The sequence below is a fragment of the Canis lupus genome (genome assembly GCF_048164855.1).
Source record: "Canis lupus baileyi chromosome 16 unlocalized genomic scaffold, mCanLup2.hap1 SUPER_16_unloc_3, whole genome shotgun sequence".
NCBI lineage: Eukaryota > Metazoa > Chordata > Mammalia > Carnivora > Canidae > Canis > Canis lupus.
In genome coordinates this window covers 181334-206633 of record NW_027326430.1, presented here as the reverse complement: position 1 = coordinate 206633, position 25300 = coordinate 181334, and the positions used below count along the sequence as shown (strand labels likewise).

Genomic DNA, 25300 nt, shown 5'->3' with positions numbered 1-25300 from the left:
CTTCATCAAGGTAAGAAGCTTTTGCACAGCAAAGGATACAGTCAACAAAACTAAGAGACAACCTACAGAATGGGAGAAGATATTTGCAAATGACATATCAGATAAAGGGCTAGTTTCCAAGATCTATAAAGAACTTATTAAACTCAACACCAAAGAAACAAACCATCCAATCATGAAATGGGCAAAAGACATGAACAGAAATCTCACAGAGGAAGACATAGACATGGCCAACATGCACATGAGAAAATGCTCTGCATCACTGGCCATCAGGGAAATACAAATCAAAACCACAATGAGATACCACCTCACACCAGTGAGAATGGGGAAAATTAACAAGGCAGAAAACCACAAATGTTGGAGAGGATGCGGAGAAAAGGGAACCTTCTTAACTGTTGGTGGGAATGTGAATTGGTGCAGCCACTCTGGAAAACTGTGTGGAGGTTCCTCAAAGATTAAAAATAGATCTGCCCTACAACCCAGCAATTGCACTGCTGGGGATTTACCCCAAAGATACAGATGCAATGAAACACCGGGACACCTGCACCCCGACGTTTATAGCAGCAATGTCCACAATAGCCAAACTATTGGCTATTGAAAGATGAGTGGATAAAGAAGATGTGGTTTATGTATACAATGGAATATTACTCAGCCATTAGAAATAACAAATACCCACCATTTGCTTAGAAATGGATGGAACTGGAGGGTATTATGCTGAGTGAAGTAAGTCAATCGGAGAAGGACAAACATTATATGTTCTCATTCATTTGGGGAATATAAATAATAGTGAAAGGGAATATAAGGGAAGGGAGAAGAAACGTGTGGGAAATATCAGAAAGGGAGACAGAACATGAGAGACTCCTAACTCTGGGAAACGAACTAGGGGTGGTGGAAGGGGAGGAGGGCGGGGGGTGGGGGTGAATGGGTGATGGGCACTGAGGGGGGCACTTGACGGGATGAGCACTGGGCGTTATTCTGTATGTTGGTAAATTGAACACCAATAAAAAATAAATTTATTAAAAAATAAAAAAAAGAAACTAACCCATAACACAAAAGACTATTATGCTAGTTTTGGGTTTTTTTCTTACAAAAAAAATGGAATTAAAGCTAATGTGAACCCTTGCCACAAGAAATATAGTTTTCATGATGATCTGTATTGTTTTCCTTCTTTTTCCAAAGCCATCCAAACTGATAGGAGAATCTTTTTAGTAGGAAAGCACTACCACTTTGAGCTAATTTTTCAAACATATTATTTCTCTCTTTTTATTTAATCTTAAAATGTATGATTGTGTGAGATGACACTTCATAGAAGTGGCAATGCCTGGCAACTTTCTACTATTTCCTAAATTATCATGACTAGGAGGACCAGTCTCTACAAATATCCAATTCCCTTTTCTGGTTGAGTGAGCTTTTAGAGAGCTGAGGGCCCAGCCAGCAGAGATGGGAGTTGCCAGGTTCCCAGGACTAGCCTCAGGTATCAGTGGTGAGCAATGGAGATGTCAGGAAGAGCTGTGTACAGGACTGGATGGCTGTCGAGTCCAAAACATACGCCAGAGAGAAGGGTCCAGGAGTACAGGCAATAGGATGGAGGCAAGTAGAATGGTTCAAAGCCAACCCTGTGAGGAAAGATCCCAGATGAGTTCTCTACCAAACAATGAATAGTGACAGCGACTCTTTCTCCCAGTTTTTTTGAGACATAGTTAGTATATACCACTCTATAAGCTTAAGGTATGACACACCATCTTCCTAAACTACAGAGTAAAGAAGTAGTATTGCCACATTTAAAATATATTTAAATAAAAATATTTATAGTTAAAAATAAAAATATGTATATAAAATGTATTTTAAATGTATTTTAAAATAATAAGGCAGCCACCTAACATAATACTTTCAGTGAACCACTCCATGTAACTTCACGAAGTATTATCTTTCCATTTATACATTCAGAATGAAAACCATATGGTGTAAAAGTTCGAAGTTGGAGGATTTCATTTATGTACTTAAAAGCCAGAAAAATCAATACAGACAAAAGACCTCTCCAGCAGTTCCCTGATTACTACTTTACATAGGAGTAAACTCAGGAAATATAAATTTCCTTGTTTTCCAGGAGTTTTAAATGAATATGATACTGCTAATAGGTATTATAAGTTGTTTTTCATTTCAGTTTCATGTTTTTCCTTCTACTCTGTAATTCCTACTATTCCATGCCTGTGTCACCACACATCCAATTAGCAACTAAGCATGTACTGTTAGCATGACAGTATTACAGCCAGCTTAGGCTTCTGTGAATGACTGGATGATAGTGCTCTCTCCAGTTTCACTCACAGAAGGGGCTTCAAGTGCTCTATAAATTCAAAATAATGATGAAAAGAAATGGATGAGCTTTAGAAAACACAAATAATAAGGCTGTGCATATTCTCATGTATGAGGCTATTTGAAAACCTATAAACACATTTTATTCAAGATTGTACTGATGTTTTAATATAAAAAACCTCCTCTCTATTTTTAATTCGTCAAAAAAGTAGAGATATTGAGATTTCATTTTTAAGTGCTGATACTATTATAATATTACAATGATTATTTTTAGTGTATGACTTACATAAGAAGGAAACACTTACAAATACTTCCCCTATACCAAGATTTCTAAAAGCTGTTTGAGATCACTGTAACCAGATTAGTGAGGTAATGGTCAGTTAATTATCACAAGGTTGAGGAGCAGATGCATGTTCTTTAAGAAATAAAAGATTTTAAGTAAAAGATCTGTTCTCTAGCACAAAAAAATCTAGTACATTTAAGAAACATTAATAGTGTTAAAGTTTCAGGTCACCAGTCCTTGTATATATTAAAGAAAAATTCTCAAGATTACAGGAAATATTTTGCCATTCTTGCTAAACCTATTTTCAACAGAAGCTCAGGTTTATTATGATAAGATAAAGAATAACCATAAGATTAACTTAAATATTATGATAAATGACATATAAATATTTTCTACTCTTTCTTATCCTCTCTCAATAAAGGACAATGACTTAAATCAGTGTTGTGAATTTTCCAAAGTTCTCATATTAATGGTTTCTTTACTTCAAACTTTTATTAAGTGACATTGAAATTATTGCAACTCTAATTTTAAACTGAGCAGAATGAAAGAACATAGAACTTATAATAATTTAGTTCTGCATTAGCAAAGATTTTTTTCTTTAGTCATAAAAATTCAATTGAAAGGGGCATAGTAAAACAGCCATTCTTATCTATTTTTGATGAGTGAATAAATTTGTATAACCTTTTGAAAGGCAATTTGAATACATCAAGAGCCGTATATTAGTTATCTATTGTTACATTAAAAATTATCCAAAAAACAACAGACATTTTTATCTTACAGATTCTGTGAGTTAGGGATTCAGAAGTAGCTTACCTTGGTAGCTCCAGCTGGGTCTTTCATGAGGTTGGAGTCAATATGTTGGCTAGGGCTGCATTCTTGTGCAGGCTTGTCTGAGCTACAAGATTAATTTCCACAATGACTCCCTTGCCTGTAGGAATGGAGAGCCTGGAGCAGCCTGTAGGCATGGACCTCTCCACAGAATTAGTTGACCACCATCCTCACATGTCATCAGCTTCCCCAGGGACAAGTGAGCCAAGAGAAAGCAAGGAAGAAGTCCCTGGCCTATTATGACCTAGTGTCCAAAGTCACACCCATCACTTCTGCCCTAAGCTATTCAGTAGAAGTGAGTCACTAAGTGTTCAGCTCAAACTCAAGAGGAGGGGAATTAAGAGCCATCTCTTGAAGAAATGAGTCATCAAAGAAACCTCAGACATATTTTTAAGTGACAACAATCTCTAAAATATTTTGGAAAATCATTCAACACACACACACACACACACACACACACACACACTTTTTTAATTTAAATTCAATTTACCAACATATAACACCCAGTGCTCATCCCATCAAGTCCCCTCCTTAGTGCCCGTCACTCAGTTGCCCCATCCCCCCACCTCAACCCTTTGTTTGTTTCCCAGAGTTAGGAGTCTCTCATGGTTTATCTCCCTCTCTAATTTTTCCCCACTCGGTTCCCCTCCTTTCCCTTATAATCCCTTTCACTATTTCTTATATTCCACGTATGAGTGAAACCATATGATGATTTTCCTTCTCTGATTGACTTACTTCACTCAGCATAGTACCCTCTAGTTCCATCCATGTCGAAGCAAATGGTAGATATTCGTCCTTTCTGAGGGATGAGTAATATTCCATTGTATATATAGGCCACATCTTCTTTATCCATTTACCTGTCGAAGGACATTGTGGCTCCTTCCATAGTTTGGCTATTATGGACATTGTTGCTATGAGCATTGGGGTGCAGGCGTCCTGGCATTTCACTACCTCAGTATCTTTGGGGTAAATCCCCAGCAGTGCAATTGCTGGGTAATAGGGTAGCTCTATTTTTAACTTCTTGAGGAACCTCCACACTGTTTTCCAGAGTGGCTGTACCAGCTCACATTCCCACCAACAGTACAAGAGGGTTCCCCTTTCTCCACATCCTCTCCAACAACATTTGTTGTTTCCTGCCTTGTTGATTTTCGCCATTCTCACTTGTGTGAAATGGTATCTCTTTGTGCCTTTGATTTGTATTTCCCTGATGGCAAGTGATATGGAGCATTTATGCACGTGCTTTTTGGCCACATGTACGTCTTATTTGGAGAAATTTCTGTTCATGTCTTCTGCCCATTTCATGACTGGATTGTTTGTTTCTTCTTTATAGATCTTGGATACTAGCCCTTTATCTGATATGTCATTTGCGAATATCTTCTCCCATCCTGTAGGTTGTCTTTTAGTTTTGTTGATTATTTCCTTCAGTATACAGAAGTTTTTTTATCTTGATGAAATCCCAATAGTTCATTTTTGCTTTTGTTTCCCTTGCCTTCATAGATGTGTCTAGCAAGAAGGTGCTGTGGCCAAGTTCAAAAAGGTTGTTGCCTGTGTTCTCTAGTATTTTGATGGATTCTTGTCTCACATTTAGATCTCTGAACCATTTTGAGTTTATCTTTGTGTATGGTGTAAGAGATTTGTCCAGTTTCATTCTTCTACATGTGGCTGTCCAATTTTCCCAACACCACTTATTGAAAGGACTGTCCTTTTTCCAGTGAATATTCTTTCCTGCTTTGTCAAATATTAGTTGACCATAGAGTTGAGGATCCATTTCTGGGTTCTCTATTCCTTTCCATTGATCTAGGCACACACATATTTTTATGATATCATTCATTGCAGTGGTATTTACAAAAAAGAATTATAAAAAACTTTCGGTCCAATAGTCAGGAAAATGTTGAAAAAAGCAAGATGTGTATGTACACATTGTGTAGTTAACTCCAAATAATGTTTTCCAAGAATATTCAATAGCATATACAAGGCCTTCTATTATAACATTAAATGGGAAAAGCATTATGTGAAAAATACAAATGGAAAAATATTAAAAGAAATAAATCAAAATGTTAAAACCAGTTGCCTTTGGGTGTTAGAATTGAATGTTAGCATTCTCTATTTTTCAATATTTCCACATAATGAAGCATCCAGTTTCCACAATTCCCAGTTTACAGCATACCTACATGCAGTCTGTATACAATGTTCCTTTAAAACTTACTAGTATGTTGGGGGCGCCTGGGTGGTTCATTCAGTTGTCTACCTTTAGCTAAGGTTGTAATCTCCGAGTCCTGGGATTAAGCGCCATGCACAGCTCTCTGCTCAGCAGGGAGTCTGCTTCTCCCTCTCCTTCTCTCCCTTCCTCTTCTCTCTCTTTCTCTCTCAAATAAATAAAGAAAATCTTTTTTAAAAAAAAGTTACAAGTGTGTTTATTAAACAATTTCCTAACTTTTAACAGGAAAATTTCTTCAGTCCTTTTAAAATTATCAAATTAATGGGAATCCCTGGGTGGCTTAGAGGTTTAGTGCCCGCCTTCAGCCCAAGGCGTGATCCTGGAGACCCGGGATCGAGTCCCACATCACACTCCCTGCATGGACCTGCTTCTTCCTCTGCCTGTGTCTCTGCCTCTCTCTCTCTCTCTCTCTCTCTCTCTCTGTCTCTCATGAATAAATAAATAGAATTTTTAAAAATAAATAAATAAAATTATCAAATTAGTGGTTTTCTTCATTATAAAACTCACTCTGAAAGACACAGCAATATAGACATTCCTGTTCATTCCTAATGGAGAATGCCTACATCTCCCTCCACAAGAGATCTTGTTATGTTCAGGAGAGGCTTGGAGCAGTCCTAGGAGGAGACAAGAAATGTACAATGAAGGGCATTTGGAGTCCAGGCCTCAGTACAAACCAGGTGGATAGGTGACCCCAGACAGTGATTTCTGGACCCACAGTTTGGAAGCAGGCCTCTACCAACACAGCACATATGAGCACACATTGTAACTCATATATAGCCTTCTCTTAGCTACTCACCTGAGAATTTTCCACAAAACAGATCTGTAAGGGGCCTCTCTTATGAATGGGATTCAGATCAGACCCATCCTCCCTTCTTCTGTTCCTTACACTCAGCCTCCACACACCCCATTCCATCCATATCCAATTGTAACAATACTGTATCCACTCCACTCTGATCTCCTGGAATCCTCCTTACCACTCTGAGCATCCATCCCCCAGCCTCTGGGAGGTTTTCCAAAAGCTGGTGCCTGCATCTTTCTTCAGTGATTTCTTTTGAGCTACTGGACTGCCCTGGCTGCCAACACAGGCAATTGAAAATGCTTGGGAGTTCATATATGATCCACTCGTATCAAATACTTGTGCCTGACATACATGTGTACACGCACATACACACACAGAGCAGTCCTTAGCCAATGACTGATAGAAGTAGGAATATGAATACCCAGCTCCCTGTCTCAAGCCAGGACAACCTTAAGGTAAAATTTATGCTTAGAGCTTCTCTGGAGATCAAACTGAGGCTGGAATTTGGTCTGAAATATCACTGTATTGGTGTCTTTCTTTCCCTACCCTACTTCCCCCATACTCTTTCCACTTTTCCTGGGAAGCCTTTCTTAATAAACCCCTTGCATAAATTCCTCTTTTCAGGGTCATTTTGTGGAAGAACTGCCTTGCCCAAAATGGCCATAGCACCCTGACCAAGGAACAGGGAAAGAGAGAGAACTCAGTTCAGACCAAATCCAGACAAAGTCCAACATTTAGATTTGGTTCAAGAGGAGGAGTCAATTGATGATATAGAAAAGGAATAGCCAGAGAAAGGGGGGAAAAAAAACCAGGAGAGTGGGAAACCAAGAAAGCTAAGCATTCCAAAAACAAGGAGGTGTCAAAAGTTGGGTGCTACTAAGGTCATACAAGGCAAGAATGGAAAACTAGCCACTGATCTTGCTCCATGGAAGTCATGGATGCCCCGACAACTGTAATGTTTAAGGGGGCTGTGAAGGTGGGGTCCGAGTAAGGACTGAGTGGTGCAAAAGATGAGAAAGCTGGCGTGTTTGGCCATGAATAGGTGTGGAATAATGGGAGGGTGGTTTGAAGGAATTTGAGACAAGGGGACACTTTGTAAGAATATGTTTATATAGTGATAGGAAAGATTCAATAGAGAAGGAGCAAAAGATGGTGAATGAGAAAAAGAGAAAACAGAAAGAACAGAGTGTGAATGAGTAAGAATGAATGGATAGAATCTCCCAAAATGTGTTTACCCTTACCCATTTACCCTAATGCTTGCTTTTCTGCCCAGCAGCCCACCTCTAACCCATTCCAGGATAAAGAAAAAGCATTATTTTTTCATAATGATTCACTCTCCTCAAACAACAGATTGAAAGACTCCCTACTAAAGCTCACATAAAAACTATAATAAACTTCCTTGCATTTATTTGGTTCTCACTCCGTAGTATGTGGTCTTGAATAATGGTCAGGGCAGGTAGGGGAAGAAATTCGATTTTTGAAAGGCAAAAATTCTCCCTTGCCTCCTATGGTTTTCTGTGATCTCTGTGGAAGTACACACTTCAAATCTTTCAAGAGAGAACTTGCTGCAAGGAATGTGGTTAGTTGGCCACCTTTAGCTATATCTCTGAGATCTGTCCCAGCATTCACACTGAGGCCAGGCCCTTCCCAGGTTGCTCCCAGCCAATGACTGAGCACCACAGGACCACTAGAGCCAGGGCTTCCTGGCCAACACAAGCTTCCTCTCCCTGGCAATCTTTGCTCTGAAGTTTCCCACCAGCCTGATCTAGACCTTCTCAGAGCTACATTGCAATCCCAGGTTTTTTCTCCAGATCCTTCTTCCTCCACCTTCTCCTTCTACAAGTGTCACACGTGCAGCATGATCTGAAGATTCTAACTGGTCCTATGACCTCTGTCCCTTATCTTCCATAGATATTTCCTACATGGAACCTCATGCATTTCTAATTCTGTCTTGGTATCTACTTGCTACAGGGCCCAAACTGACACATATTCCTCCCCAGGATTAGGAGCGTGTTTTGCTCACCGTTTTGATGATTTTTCATATATTGCATTTCAACCAAAGACTTGCATCTGTAGAAATATTAAATCAAATCTTGTACTTTTGAGAAATAGATAATTAATAAATTGTTGTTATTATTGATAGCTATGCTAGTTTTATAAATGATTATTATAACCGCCAAAGGACCTGGCACCAACTCATATTTGTGTGTTCCCTATTGAGTAAGCATAGTTCAATAGATTGTTATTCTTGTTTGCTCTTTTCCAACAAAGAAATCACAGTGTTCAGTTGCCAAATGAATAGAGCGGAATAATGTCATGATACAAATAGAGCAAAGAATGCCACCCAGGCATTCTGTACCCATAAGGTTCCTGACTACAAGCAAAAACTAACTTAAGCAATAGGGAATTTATCAACATGATATAAGGTAGTGGGAAGGAGAATGACAGGGTACCAGAGACCAGGGCATCAGGCTTGGGAATGGATTGAAAGAACCAAGGGAGCTCTGAGAGTCAAGATGCTGGGAAGAAAACTTAGCAATCATTTCATGGTGGAAAATCCTAGACAGTACTGTGCTAGCATTTTGGTCAGTGCTACAACAAATCACCTGCAACCACCTCTGATACCCATGTGTCCAACTGGTTGGATTCAAGTCAAACAGCTGCCATTTGGCTGCATCACAAAAGGGAGAGAAGAGATCCAGGAAGTTCACTTTGATCAGAGGGAGACAGGCACTGTTTCTACCAGGGCTATGAACAAGTGGGAGAAGAAATTCCTTCCAAGGAAATTAAGGTGGTATTATGAATGTGCTAAGTGCTAAAAAGATGAAAATTAAAAAGACAAATTCCACCACACACTCCTAGGTCCCAAACCAGTCCTTTTCCATCATCTGAAGGCATGGGAAGTTTATTCAAAGAAAATATTAGAGCAGTGGTTCTCAACTATGCCTGATGAAAGAATCATCTGGGGAGCTTTTATGAATCCTAATGCTCAGTTCAAAACTCAAACCAATTAAATAAGAATTTGGGGGTGGGACCCACGCATCAGTACCTTGTAAAACTCCCCAGATGATTCTAACATGCAGCCAAGGTTGAGAACAACCCTATTAGTGGAAAGCCCAATACACAAAACAGACAAAGCAGCCCTGCTCCATTGGGTGGGGAGATTGGCATTGCTCCCATCCCACTGGTCCCTGAGGCACCTCTGAGGAAACCTTTCATACTAGCACTTATGATAGGTTATAATTGTACATTTGTTGACTCCCTTACTTTCCCACACCCAAATCCATTCTGTCAGTTTGGCTTAAGCTCCAAAAGAGAATCAGAATCTGACTACCTCCCCCACTGCCATTCTGGCCCAAGCCAGCATCCTCTCCTGCTTGGATGTCATGAGAGCTTCCTAGTGGGTCTCCCTGCTTCTACCCTCAATCTGCTTTCAATATAGCAATATGAATGATTCTTGTATAAGATAAACCAGAACGTGGTCCTCCTTTGCCCACAACCCAGAGATGGGTCCCATTTCATTCAGAGTAAAAGCCAAAATCTCTGAGCTGCTACATCAGGGGTCAGCAATTTTTTAGTAAATATTTCAGGCTGTGTAGGCCATATGGTCTCTGTCACAACTATTCAACTCTGCAGTGGTAGCCAGAAAGCAGCCTTAGATGATGTGTAAATGAACAAGCATGGCCATTTGCCAATAAGATGATGTACAAAAACAAGCAGAGGGGCTAGATTTGGTCTGCATGCTGATATATGCTAACCCCTGCTGTACAAATCAGACCCCCGATGCAGTTTTAGCCTGATATCTTCCTGTACTCCTCCTCTCTCTCCTTTCCAGTCACACTGGCTCCCTGAAGTTGCTGGAATGCTCCGGGCACTCTCCTGCTTTAGGGAGTGGGTTCTATGTCCCTTCTGCCCTCCAAGCTTTTCCTTTGGCTACCCCCTCACCTTGTTCAAGCCTTTGTACAAATCTTACCTTCTCAATAAGGTTCACTGGGATGCCCTATTTAATAGAGCACCTGCCTCCTTACCCCCACCCCCACGGTACCCTATATCACCCTTACTCTTTCCCTCTCCAGTTCCCTTCTCTGATTTTCTTTCCATAGTACCTTTCACTCTTAAGCATACTTTACAATTTATTTATTAAGCCATTTACTGTCTACCCAGAATGTAAAGTGAACAAGTACAGAGTATCTGTCAGGGTTCAATCAGAGCAGCAGAACCACTACAAGAAATAGAGAATGGGATTTATTCTAGGGATTTGTTGTTAGGCAGTTGTGAAAGCAAGTGGGGCAACTGTGTAAGCTACTGCCTCTCCTTCTGGTTGGAGCCTGGAGTCACCACGAGTCACTGATTCAGGAGAAAATCCTGGATGTGCATGAGAACGGGGGCAACGTGGAATTCACAAGGAGGCAAATACATGCAAACTGAACCTACATCTGTCACTCACTGACTCAAACTCAGTGCTGTAGGAATCTGCAGGAGAAGTGGGCCCACTTGCCATAAGTTGCACCACATTGGGCTCAGGCCACAGAGAAGCAGGAGGAGGATACCCAGCAGGACCCAGAGGTCGTCCACTAGCACGCTAGGAAGGTGATGCAGCAGATGAGCTCCAACATGCATGAGCTATAGCAGTGCCTGGAGCCCTGCAATGTCCTTCAGAGGTTAATGACTGCAGCTTCACTCCTGCTTTTCAGATCTTATGCATATTTCTCCTATGCCCATGCCTAACCCAGAGAAAATTCTGGGAAATGTAGTTCTGGCCTAGATAGGTTGGCACATATGAGTGAAACCATATGATGATTGTCCTCTGATTGATGTATTTCACTCAGCATAATACCCTCCAGTTCCATCCATGTCGAAGCAAATGGTAGATATTTGCCCTTTCTGAGGAATGAGTAATATTCCATTGTATATATAGACCACATCTTCTTTATTCATTCATCTGTCGAAGGACATCGTGGCTCCTTCCACAGTTTGGAAGGACAACTGCTGCTATGTGGACATTGCTGCTATGAACATTGGGATGTAGGTGTCCTGGCATTTCACTACATCAGTATCTTTGGGGTAAATACTTAGTAGTGCAATTGCTGGGTCATAGGGTAGCTCTATTTTTAACTTCTTGAGGAATCTCCACACTGTTTTCCAGTGTCTGCACCAGTTTACATTCCCACCAACAGTGCAAGAGGGTTCCCCCTTCTCCACATCCTCTCCAACATGTGTTGTTTCCTGTCTTGTTAATTTTCGCTATTCTCATTGATGTGAGGTGGTATCTCATTGTGGTTTTGATTTGTATAGTCCATTGGAGAAGGAAAATCATCATAGGGTTTCACTCATACGTGGAATATAAGAAATAGTGAAAGGGAAATAAGGGAAAGGAGGGAAACTGAGCGGGAAAAATTAAAGGGAGATAAACCATGAGAGATTCCTAACTCTGGGAAACAAACAAAGGGTTGCGGAGGGGGAATGGGGTAACTGAGTGATGGGCACTGAGGGGACTTGATGGGATGAGCACTGGGTGTTATAATATATGTTGGCAAATCGAACTTCAATAAAAACCAAAAAAAAAATTTTTAATGTTAAAAAAGAAAAGCAAAACAAAACAGCAACAACAAAAAACTAAAACTCTCCCCAAATAAATAGTTTTCTATTCAAGGCCAAAAAAAAAAAAAAAAAAAAAAAGATAGGTTGGCACATTATAAAGCCACCACATGCAGGAATAGTATTGTCTTGTTTCTTGTTTTACTGATGAATCAGAATCCCAAGGACCTAAAACAGCCTGGAACATTGTATAGGTGCTTTAAAAAAATAGTTGATGGGGGTGCCTGGGTGGCTCAGGTGGTTAAGCATCTGCCTTCAGCTCAGGTCATGATCCCCAGAGTCCTGGGATTGAGCCTCTTGTCAGACTCCCTGCTCAGTGGGGAGTCTGCTTCTCCCTCTCTCCCCTGCTCATGCTCTCTCTTGCCATCTCTCTCACTATCTCTCTCTCTCTCTCTCTCTCTCAAATAAAAAAATAGAATCTTTTTTAAAAATAATAATTGATAAATGAATGAATGAATGATATTTGATGGATATTGATTCATGCCAGCTCCTCTGCTAGTATGTAAGTTCATGAGAGCAGAGAGCATGTGCTTTATGGCCACCATTGTATCATCAGCATCTAGCACACACATTCACTCTCTGTGCAAGCTCTTGTTCCAGGAAACCCTTCCCAGTAGCCAAAAATAGATATCTAATGGTATCTCTACAAGAATGCCAAAGGGTAGCCAACACAGACCCATAGCAACATTTCCTAAAATCCTTTCTCCAAACTCCAAAGCTGCCCCCAAATATTGATTCTTCTCTCTCTTACCTTTCTATGAAAATCTCCTTATCCCCTACACCCCATCCACCACCAAGCACCCTAACACACATCAGAAGACTGCAGTGAGCTGGCAAATTCAATCTCCCTTAAATTATATATGTGTGTGAGTGTGTATGTGTGTGTCTGTATTCATATATATAATTTTATTTTCTCCCTCCTACTGAATGAATGAACAAAGAAACAGACAAAACAAGTGAATGAATGAATTTGAAAACTAGTGACCTAAACTACCATTCTTCCTTTAGCAACCCTGCAATTACAGGAGCTCTTTACTAACAGTAGGACTGGGAACACATGACAAATTAAGACTTTTGGATTTTTTTTTTAAGATTTATTTGTTTATTCATGAGAGACAGAGAGAAGTAGAGACATAGGCAGAAGGAGAAATGGGCTCCTCGCAGGGGGCGCAATGTGGGACTCGATCCTAGGACCCTGGGATCACACCCTACTTTCGGCTCAGCAACCGCTGAGCCACCCAGGTGTCCCAAGTCTTTTGGATATTATGTGATAGAATCAAATCAAGTGATTTTTCAAATATATATGTATATATATATATACATATATAGTACCTGAACACATATGTGGGTGGAAATATTCTGCAAACTACTGGGTCATTACGATCCACGATTATTGAGAAAATTACACAGATGCTAGGAGATAAGAAATCATGATTATTGAGAAAATTACACAGATGCTAGGAGATAAGAGTTTGTCATTTAAAATATTTTTAAAAGATGATTTTGTTTCCTGCCTTTGTTTCTATTAAGTAATAGTAATAAAGTCAAGATTATTGACTTCATAAAGGCACTGACAATAAAGAAATAGGTAATATAAAAATATGGAATTTAGCTTTGAAACACTATATATGTATATACATATGCATGTATGCATATATAAAAACACACTTGCAACGTATACATAACATTTATATTCAGGAAAAGTGTTGTAAAATTTACCCCCTGATAACTCACAAAGTCAATAATCTTCAGGCAAAAATAATCCAGCCTTAGCCTTCTTCAAACAGAGAGTTAAATGTTCTCTGGATATAATAGAGAATAGAAAACAAAGAACAGGGTTGTACATCTCTGGCACATCTCAAGCAAAGCAAAGAAATTCCCAGGAAATCCCCAACCCACTGCCACATTCATTCTGGACCAAGCTCCAATTCAGGAGGCAGGTGAATTGTACACCCTCCTGAAGCTTCTTTCCTAGAACAAAGATAATGACTTTCCCTAGACTTCACCCTCAAATCAGGGAACAACTTCATATTATCTGAAAGATGATCCAATATGTGTGAATAATAATAAACCCAAAGGTAAAAAAAATCCTTCAGCCACTGGGGTTTGTGACCAAATGATTCTGAAATCAGTCATCTCCAGAAAAAATTTTCCTGTCTTCCCTGGGACAAACTATACACATAGTCCTCACTAATTTTTCCGTCACTCTGCAGCGGCTGGACTCAAACAATTTTGGAGTTGTTTATAAACACAAACCACTATCAATTGTTGGATAAAGTCCCCATAACCTCAAAGTGAACTGTTTCTACGAAGAAATAGCACTGCTCAGCAATGAGTGAGCTAGAGATACAGACACCTATAAAAGCCAACTTTGTGACTCATTGTTAAGTGGTTGCCTTAAAAGAATTATGGTTGTGAATCAATCTGCAATCAATTCTCTACAAATGAAAGCTCTAGCTAACTTAGTTCAGTGAATCATATAAATCCAGAGGAACAATGTGAAAAATTTCCTGGCTGACAGCGAGAAACCCAGGAAGACACATTTTTAATGTCTGATCTTATTTGTTAAACTTAGAAAATCTCATCCTTGACTGGACTCAGACTTAGAGGTAGAAGTTCTCAGAGCGGACAGCCTCCACCTCTCAGCCATCTGTTCCTGGTATTTTTCTTTAGCTTCCTTCATTCTCAAGGCCAAACGTTTAGCCTACTCTGCAGCCTCTTATTTTCCGTAGTACGCTGTTTCTTCAGAGCCATACGCCGATGTTTGTGTTGGAAGATGTATGGAGTAACAAGATGCCGAGTCTTGGCTGCTTTGGTTCTAGGTTACTCACCTTCTTTATTTAGGGGCTTGCTCACAACATACTGGTGGGCATCATCCTTAGAGAGACTGAAGAGTTTGTGGATTCTCCTAGCTCTTTTGGACTCCCCGTGAGAAGGCGTAGTAGTATCAGTAAGCCAGGAAGGTCCTTCTCCCCTTTTTCACAATGACCAAGTTGAGAGCACTGAGACTGGCATCCACAAGGCAACCCTGAACAGCTCTGCACTTTCTTTCTCCGGTCCTCCCTGGTCTGTAGCAGGAGCACCCCTCACTCAGCAGCAGGTGGACACAGCTGTGGGTCTGGACCGCCTGCTTCATGGGGAAGCCTACCCTGTCATCGCCACCACTGATTCAGGCCATGTAACCCTTCCATTCTTCACCCAGAGCAGCAGCAGCAGCGTCTGTGGCCATATGCTTCTCATAACAGGTATGAGGTTTGTATCCATCGTCCACTTCAATGAGTTTCTGGCAGCCAATAGCTGGGAAAGAGATGTTCACCTTCATCTTGAAGCAGCCTCCTCCCCGCCGAGACAGCACTGTTTTTATATGGCAAGAGGTACCTGTCTGCTCTGAGAGTGCTCTACACTTCCTAAATGCATGACCTCAGTTATTCATTCAGAGAATGTGACCAAGCCCCTTTGAGCTTACAATATTAATCACTTGGAAATAATGAACTTGACTTTCACTTTGAAAGAACAAGGCATAAAAGGAACAGAAAGTTCCACCACTTACCCTCCTGCATTTTCTGCTTTACGCAGGGGAAAGAGGAAATGACTCAGCTTCCTCCAACTCCTGGCCATCCTCATTTCTCCAACTTATTTCTGCATACATGGTAAAAATCCTATATTCGTTCAGCAAATGCTTATAGAGAATGTACTATGTGTCAAGTACTTTGGACAAACATACATAACCTCTCCTGCCAAATTTATTATTAAATGTATTTTTTCCAATTGTGCTTCTGATATTTTTCTTTGGTTTAGAACGATATTTGCAACAGTTCTTTAAATTTAACTTGTGGATCTCTTGTGTTTAGAGCAAACCATTTTGTACAAGAATTTTCCCATTACTGAGTTTCCTATCTTTAGACCAGCTAGAGTCATTTTTTTTTTTTTTTTTTTTTTTTTTAGGGAACCTTCTTTGGTAACTACTGAGCTTACCTTTTCAGAAATGGAACTATATATATAATAATAATAAAATTATTGTACCCTGTACCAAATCTTTGCCCATATCTCCCTATAATCTATGCTCTTCTAAACTTTAATACTATAGAGAGTATACCAGAGTAAAATAGGATTTGCTTCCTTTGCAGGCCACCTGATTTTCTCCCTGGATGCTTTGGAAGAATTTAAAATTTTTAAAAATTACCAAGGTGTGCCTAGGTAAGTTTTCATTAATATAGGCAGATGCTGCATGAGTGATTTCCAAATACATAATCAGGGCTCCCACAGATCAGGCAAGTTTTCCTCTTTTATGTATCTGAATGTCACTCTCAGTCTTTTGCTCTAATCTCCTTTTTTTAGAAACCTCAATTATCTCTGTTTAATCACTACCTTCTGATTCTTAGCTATTCATTTGTCATTAAATTCTTTGTCCTTTTTCTCTCCATCCTGAAAAGTGAGTTCTCCATTTTTCTCTTCAATATTGGCTCTTCTGGTTTTTCCCTGCTTACTCAGCCCAAAGGTAAGGCTTTCTCTAGCCTGGTGTTTCCCCTACAAACTGAAAGGATGGGTTTACTTATTTCTCCTGACTGTCCTTGGCATTCTTCTGTCAGATAATGATGCAGAGGGCCGATTGATGTCAATGTCTATTTCCTATTCAGCCTCAAGTAAATGGTATGCAGCAGAAGCCAAGGGCATTTCCAGTAGAGAAATGTCTCTACACAGCTTCTTCCCAACTATTGGTGAAGCTGCAAAACCTCCAGCATTCTGCTTATGGCTTGCTCTTCGCCAGGCCTCCATGCCAGGTAACAGCGGTGCCTCTGCCCAGTCCCTTCTTGGTCCTGCTGCCAGCCAAATCAGGCACAAGCCACCCTGCTGGATGTGTTCCCTGTGGCTGCTGCATGAAAACAGCTGCCTCCTACTGCTGTTAACTCTAGTTCCCTGGGCTGCTGGAGTGGAATAGAAACCCAACAGTGTGTTCTCTAGGACCCCAAGACCAGCCCCACACATTTCCACCCTGTACTCAACAGAAGTGGGGATGTTCAATGGAACAGAATAGAGAATCCAGAAGCAGACCCTCAAATTTATGGTCAGCTATTATTCAACAAAGGAGGAAAGTCTATCCACTGGAAAAAAAGACAGTCTCTTCAATAAATGGTGCTGGGAAAATTGGACATCCACATGCAGAAGAATGAAACTAGACCACTCTCTTGCACCATACACAGAGATAAACTCAAAATGGATGAAAGATCTAAATGCGAGACAAGGTTCCATCAAAATCCTAGAGGAGAACACAGGCAACACCCTTTTTGAACTCGGCCACAGTAACTTCTTGCAAGATACATCCATGAAGGCAAGAGAAACAAAAGCAAAAATGAACTATTGGGACTTCATCAAGATAACAAGCTTTTGCACAGCAAAGGATACAGTCAACAAAACTAAAAGACAACCTACAGAATGGGAGAAGATATTTGCAAATGACATATCAGATAAAGGGCTAGTTTCCAAGATCTATAAAGGACGTATTAAACTCAACAGCAAAGAAACAAACAATCCAATCATGAAATGGGCAAAAGACATGAACAGAAATCTCACAGAGGAAGACATAGACATGGCCAACACGCACGTGAGAAAATGCTCCGCATCACTTGCCATCAGGGAACTACACTTCAAAACCACAATGAGATACCACCTCACACCAGTGAGAATGGGGAAAATTAACAAGGCAGGAAACCACAAATGTTGGAGAGGATGCAGAGAAAAGGGAACCCTCTTGCACTGTTGGTGGGAATGTGAACTGGTGCAGCCACTCTGGAAAACCGTGTGGAGGTTCCTCAAAGAGTTAAAAATAGACCTGCCCTACGACCCAGCAATTGCACTCCTGGGGATTTACCCCAAAGATACAGATGCAATGAAACGCCGGGACACCTGCACCCCGATGTTTATAGCAACAATGTCCACAATAGCCAAACTGTGGAAGGAGCCTTGGTGTCCATCGAAAGATGAATGGATAAAGAAGATGCCTTTTATGTATACAATGGAATATTACTCAGCCATTAGAAACGACAAATACCCACCATTTGCTTAGAAATGGATGGAACTGGAGGGTATTATGCTGAGTGGAATAAGTCAATCGGAGAAGGACAAAGGGCTCATTCATTTGGGGAATATAAAAAAATAGTGAAAGGGAATAAAGGGGAAAGGAGAAAAAAATGAGTGGGAAATATCAGAAAGGGAGACAGAACATGAGAGACTCCTAACTTTGGGAAACGAACTAGGGGTGGTAGAAGAGGAGGTGGGTGGGTGTGGGAGTGACTGGGTGACGGGCACTGAAGGGGGGGCACTTGATGGGATGAGCACTGGGTGTTATTCTATATGTTGGCAATTTGAACACCAATAAAAAATAAATTTATATATAAAAAAAAGAAATGGGGATGTTAAACTCAATCAGGTTCTCTCCTCCCTGATGGCATCTGAGTGCAACTCCCCGTCATGCTGTCCTGCTCAGAATAATGACAGCATTCACAAACCCTGGACATTCTCTTTGCCATTAACCAAGGTTGAATTGAGCTACAAGATAAAATCCACCATATGCATTTTAAATCCTGTATCCAGTTCATAATATGCCACATATTATTACCTAGAAACCACAACACTGAAGCATTATTTTGCAATAGTTTTGATTCTTCTCTTGGTACATTTGAATATCCTCCCCCAAAAACACATGAGAAAGCTGGAAAGTTATCTCCTCTCTTTCTTTGCTAAAACTATCTTCTTACTTTTCTCCGAGTTCTAAACCTAACTGAGGTGTCCTAGGTCAGCAATCTATGGCCAAGGCTGCTGCCAGAGAAACACAGATGCACAGATTGTTTGACCTTGGGTGTACAAACACAGACAACCCTTTGTAACAACATTCTCACCTCAGAGTTTGCAAAGTGCTTGCACATGAGCTATTTCTCTTACTCTTCATGAGATCTATGCAAGAGCGAAAACATGACTATCTCTTTCTCACAGATCATGGGAATGTGCTCAGCATCCTTCCCAGCTCTGCCCACCAGTACTTTTGCCCTGGACATCCTCTGATAAGTCCCCATTACCTAAGTCTCCCCAGATTCTGGCAATCTCCCCAGGCTGCCTGCCAAACTTGCTTGCTCCGTTTTGCAGGTTCTCTGTTGCTGTTCCTTTACTTTGGGCCACTGGACTAGGAGTGGGCATTTCAGACATCCCCTTGCTCCCTGCCTGGCCCTCCCATGGCCTGCAGCTCTGGTCCAGTCACGCTTTGCTCCATGCCCTCAGCTGTGAGCCAGCCCCACTCATTCCCACACCATGTCTGGAAACTCTGTCTGGGCTGCACCCTGGACTCCCCAGTCACCTAGAAGAGGAAGACAAATATAGATGTGTAAATTAGGACCAGAGGAGGCAGAGTATATGGTGAATATGTGATCCAGGCAGTCCAAGTTAGAAATGCAACCAAGTCATCTACTAAGAGTGTGACTGTGAACAAATGTCTTAACCTTTTAAAGTCTCTGTTTCTCACCTATTAAGAAAATATGACAATACATCTTCCTCTCCCAAAGACTTTTTGGAAATATCAAATGAGATGGGTATAAGTTAAGTGTTAAGCATATTGCTTGGGCCCTGGTAAGCTGTCATAATATCAACTGTCATTATTACTATTATTATTAATAAGGTTAAAGAATGAGTAATTGTATCCTTCTCTATCTCTTCATTTCACTTTTAATAGCACATAATTATAGAAAATTAGCAAGTGATGGTAGACAGAAATGGTCACTTAGCTGCTTTTGACTAAATGTGGAGAAGCTTGATTATTTTAAGAGCTTTCTAGAAGTCAGAAAAATATTACTTGCCCTAGATAAATATTACTTAGCAGTTTGTATTATTTTACTAGACTCTCTGACAGGGAGCTCAAAAGAAAATATCACTTCTGGCAGGTGAATTGAAACACATTTTCTTGGCCCTTGTTGTAAGCAAATATGTGTTATTAAATCCAATAAGCTTTCCTCGTGGCCTCGTGATAACACACAGCTAAAGGATTCTGGGTGGAATTCCTGTCTCTTGCAGGTAAGCTTTGGAATTACTTTGCATAGTCACTTGTGCAATTAACATATGCAATTTTGCAGTAGCTTCCTTGGAAGCTGAACATGGCCTAAAGAGGCAGGAGAATTTTTGATGGCCATCGACATAAGGGTTACTTCAGAATCTTTCCTAAAGTAATAATATCCTTTAGAGCGCATAGTCCAGAGACAGGCTTTCAAAGCAGCCCACAATACATGTGTCAAGACCAGTCAGGTAATAAATTATGTGTGTTCCAGTGGAACCGTATTAGCACTTCCAGTTTTCCTCAATAGCATGTCTGTAGTAGGTTTTTAATTTTATTTGATGGACAAATTGGCCAAGTGTTTATCATGAGCCACAGTCTTTATGGATTTTGACAGATTATCTTTTGGTAGTTTATAGCAGGGGCTGCTACAGGAGAGGCGATGTGTTCTTGTTCAGATGATACACTGATCTCACATTTGCAAGCTTTTAAGGCATGCTTCCAGATTTCCTGGCAAGGAAAAAAATTCTGGGGCAGCTAGAGCTCTAAATGGATCCAGATAATCTCTCTATATAAAATGCTTAGCTATGGTTCCTCGGGGTTTACCAGCACAGTGGTTCGTACTCTGTAGTCCCAAGTTTCAGCAGAGTGTGATTTTATTCTGACAATGACCCCAGAAAGATGTAAAACCCATGGCAAATTGAACATTAGGCAAGCAAACCTAGTCTAGATGAGAGAATAACTACTCTGGGCCAGGGACTATAATAAACATTTCACATTCATGAGCTCATTTGATTCTCATTACAATGCTGTCATGTGGGTACAATTATTAAGTCCATTTGAAGATGAGGAAACTAAAATTCAAAAGGGTTAAGGAACTTGCTTGAGACTAAACTGCAAGCAAGACAAGGAGGAGGACTTAACCAAACTGCCTGATTCTAGAACCCCAGCTGTCTTTTAACCAGGGCCCAGTCATACTTGCTCTCCTTTTTCTGATTCTAGAATATGCCAAAACAAATCCTACACTAGTCTTTGCCAGCCTAGTGCCTCAGCTGTGAGTACTCTTCTCACTGATGGCTTCTTGTTGTCATTCACAGCTCAGTGTAAATGTTCCCTACTTGGAGAGGGCTTCTCTGTCACATAGGATGCTCAGAGTTGTCTCAAGCAAGAGACAAAGCTGGGGAAGTCATCCATCATCTCTCATCCACTGGTTGAGGGCTGCTCCTAGGGGCTCTCTGGCTTGCCCTGTGCATAAACAGAAGCTGTGACCTCTACAGAAATGATGAGTGCTGAAGATCAGGCTTTCAAAATGGGCTGGCTTAGAGGTTCACTAATGTCCTCAAGAACCAGATAATTTCCTTCTCTACACTCAGCTATGCTGAGGGTCAGATTTCCTCTCAGGAGTATTTCCTTCATGGCTGTAGGCCACCTGCCAAGAATAACTGTCTGCTTACTTCCTCATTCACATCTAGTAAAAGAGACAGACCATCTTTTCCCATTAAGAGCAGAAAACATCCCAGACATTTCCAGAAAACTCCCCTGCACTTCTCACTGCCTCAAAATGGATCAGGTGCCCATTCCTGAACAGATCTCTAGTGACAGGAAAATACTATATCCTGATTGGCTTAGGCTCAGATTCTTAGACCAATTACTGGCAAGGGAATGATGTTACTGTGACTGGGTGCTATTAATCAGGACCAACCACTGAAGCTAGTTCACTCAGCTTTCCCCGAGACAAATGAACACTTGGAAAGTGGTTTGTTTTGGAAAGAACAGGAGAAAATGGATACCAATAGGCTATCAGGTATGGACCACAGTTAATAAACTTGGGGCTATTTTAAGATGTTCCTAAGCCTTTGACAGTCTCATTTGTGTAGACAAACTACTACATCTTCTAAGTACTCCCCACCCTACCCCAGTCAGTACCACATGTCCTGGTCTTATTTACATCATAACACTTACCACCTTCTAATATATGTTTGTTAGATTGTTTATTCACTTAGTCTGTTTTCTCTACTAAGAAATAAACTCTAGAAAATAAGGATCTTGTCTGTCTCATATATTGCTATAGCCCTCACCCATAAAGTAATGCCTGGAACACAATAGATGTCAAATAAGAAATAATAAATGCTTACTAAATAAATGCATGAACTAATAAATAAGTGAATCCATGAATAATGGCTCTTACTACACAAAGCTGGGAGGTAGAATAGAAGTATGTTGAGGCCACTGATGGGGAATCCATTAATCTATGACAGTGTTAGGTGAGAGTGAGACACTGGGAAAGGGCAAAGGGAAGAAGTCTCTATTGCCCGGGTCTCCTGGGTCCCAGGCTGGGGTTTGGGCAAGATACAACCAGACTGTCTCACCTCTGCAGAATATCCCTGGCAGGGAGCAGCTAGGAAGTAGGACAAGGCAAGGCAAGGGTGATTTCCCCTTCTTTAGAAGAGGAGGAAGCTATTTAAGACATGCCAGTGGAACAATCTTGGGCCAGTGGGAACCCATGTCCTAAAGTGGCATGCGGGAGCTCCATGCACATATCCAAAGCCCAGCCACATATGTTCTCAGTCCTCTTTGCCTCCTAAACATACTAGAGTTCATCTAGACCTAGAAGAGATACCAGAGAAAAGAAGAAGGAAGGAAGGAAGGAAGGAAGGAAGGAAGGAAGGAAGGAAGGAAGGAAGGAAGGAAGGAAGGAAGAAGGAAGGAAGGAAGGAAGGAAGGAAGGAAGGAAGGAAGGAAGGAAGGAAGGAAGGAAGGAAGGAAGGAGAAGGAGGAAGGAGGAGGAGGAGGAGGAGGAGAAGAAGAAGAAGAAGAAGAAGAAGAAGAAGAAGAAGAAGAAGAAAGAAGAAGAAGAAGAAGAAGAAGAAGAAGAAGAAGAAGAAGAAGAAGAAGAAGAAGAAGAAGAAGAAGAAAAGAAGAAGAAAAAGAAAGAAAGAAAGAAAGAAAAGAAAGAAAGAAAGAAAGAAAGAAAGAAAGAAAGAAAGAAAGAAAGAAAGAAAGAAAGAAAGAAAAAGAGAAAGAGCACAGACCTCTCATTAACCTGGACAAACTGACCATTGTAGACATCCTGAAGATCTAACAGATTAACCACACGCAGCACACTAAAGGGTTTCAGACATACCAGCCACTCTGGACAGAATGATCATGTTTCAAATATGAACCTGCTGAGATTTGTGAACTGGCAGATGCCTGATGCCTCCCCACTCGCTGGTGCTTTGAACAACAGCAGCAGCTTCCAAATCTCTGTTAGAGGTAGAGACCTGGGCAGGAAGGAAGGCTAGAAAAATTGTCATGAAACGTAGTGGGCACACCATTTTTACGTAGATGATATGTAATGTGAGGTGCCAGATCTGCCACTATTGCACTGACCATTCTAGAATTCTAACTGCTCTACATTCATGTCAAGCTTTATTCCAAGTATACTTCCTGTTCACTGTTCTTGCTCTGGACATAATGCTCTACTTGCAGGAACTCTATTCCCCAAACAAATAAGCCATGGCCGGCCCCTTGCACTCTAGCCCCAGGACACTGCTTTCTAGATTTAGATGTAAAAGCATTGGTGTTACTGGGAGAGGGGCAACAGAGGACTGTGCCTTAGAGAACATTACCCATGCAGTAGAAGACCTGTATGGGATACTGATTAGTACAGTGCTTGCATTCAAGGAGACAGATGAGTGGCTCATATGGAGCTTCTCCTTCTTAACTTTCTGGGCATATGCACTCCATTTCTGTTGGCATGGCTCAGGTGGACTAATCCATTGCATTTTTAAAACTAATCCATTATCTTTGTAGTTTGCTGAAATCACTCCAAGATTATGACAAAAGGTTGAATTATAGCCCCAGCTTTTAATTCTAATTTCCTCTTTACTTCATAGGAATGATAGAGAGCCACCAGCATGGACTACGTGATAATCTACTGGCTCCCAAAGCAGAGCTCTTTGATGCAAGCACATACATTCTAAAATGTTCACATCTTTTCATTTTCAAAGGCTCACTCTCACTATCAATCTTCAAAGAAATAGTCCTTGTCCTTTTCCTTTTGATATGCCTTGTGTTGGAGTTTCTTTTTCTTTTCTTTTTCTCTATTTTTATTGTTAATGGAGGTATAACTTAAATATAGTAATTGTACTCAGCCTAAAAGTTGGGCTCATTGAATTTTATCAGATGGATAACCACCACCTAGATCAAGATATGGAATGCTTCTACCACTGGAGAAGCCTCTTTTGCATCCCTCCCATCTTCTCCTTCAAAGATAACCGTTACTTTAACTTCTATCACCATGGATGAATCTTGATCCAAATGAGTTTCTTAAAATCTTTTTAGGGACAAGTTGCCTCAGCTGTCAGGGCACTGCAATGTGCTCCCCATTGACTTCCTGTCATAAAAAAAAAAAAAGAAAAGAGACAAAAGAGAGGTAGGACAGAGAAGCTGGAGGCTCTAGCTAAGCTAGTCATCTATATCATGATTCTCAACCTGAACTATTTCCTCCCTGAAGGAACTTGACAATGTTTGGAGACATTTTTGATTATCACAACCAGGGGTCAGGACGCGCTATTAGCATCCAGTGGGTAGAGACCAGAATGCTGCTGAGCCATTCACATTATACAGAACAGTCCCCCACAACAGAGAATTGTCTGGTCCCAAATGTCAATAGGGCCAAAGTTGGGAAATCCTGATTGAGGGGATGTCTGCCTTTACAAAGAGGTTAGCTCAATAATATCTCTTCCTATCAACCTTGAGCTTCTTTATTCTATTCTGATATAAAAAGTGGATGGATGTGTCACTGCCTCTCTTTCTGTGTCTCTTATGAATAAATAAATAAAATCTTTTTAAAAATTGGATGGGTGGTGCATAATCCAAAAACAAGAATCTCAATTCTGCTCCACTGATGATAGCAGAAATTTCATGTGAAGTTTGATTCACTGCCTTTCCTTTTGTTTCCTCCTCTGCTGCAGTTCAGTATTCTCTATGCATCTTTCCAGGGCACTGTACCAGAAGCTGGGAGAAAGGGTGTCAGATACAGCTAGCTGGCTACCATGATTACCCAGAAGCACCTACTTATAAGTTTCATATTAAAAATACAATCAAAGGGCACCTGGGTGACTCAGTGGTTCAGCGTCTGTCTTGGGCTCAGGTCGTGATCCCTGGGTCCTGAGATAGAGTCCTGCATCAAGGTACCTGCTCAGTGGGGAGCCTACTTCTCCCTCTGCCTATGTCTCTGCCTCT

At 40.8% G+C, this 25300-nt stretch overlaps 1 pseudogene; it reads right to left on the bottom strand.

Moving 5' to 3' along the window:
- Positions 1–13103: 13103 nt before the first annotated feature.
- Positions 13104–15730, bottom strand: LOC140629562 (small ribosomal subunit protein eS6-like; annotated as a pseudogene).
- Between the last annotated feature and the right edge of the window lie 9570 nt (positions 15731–25300).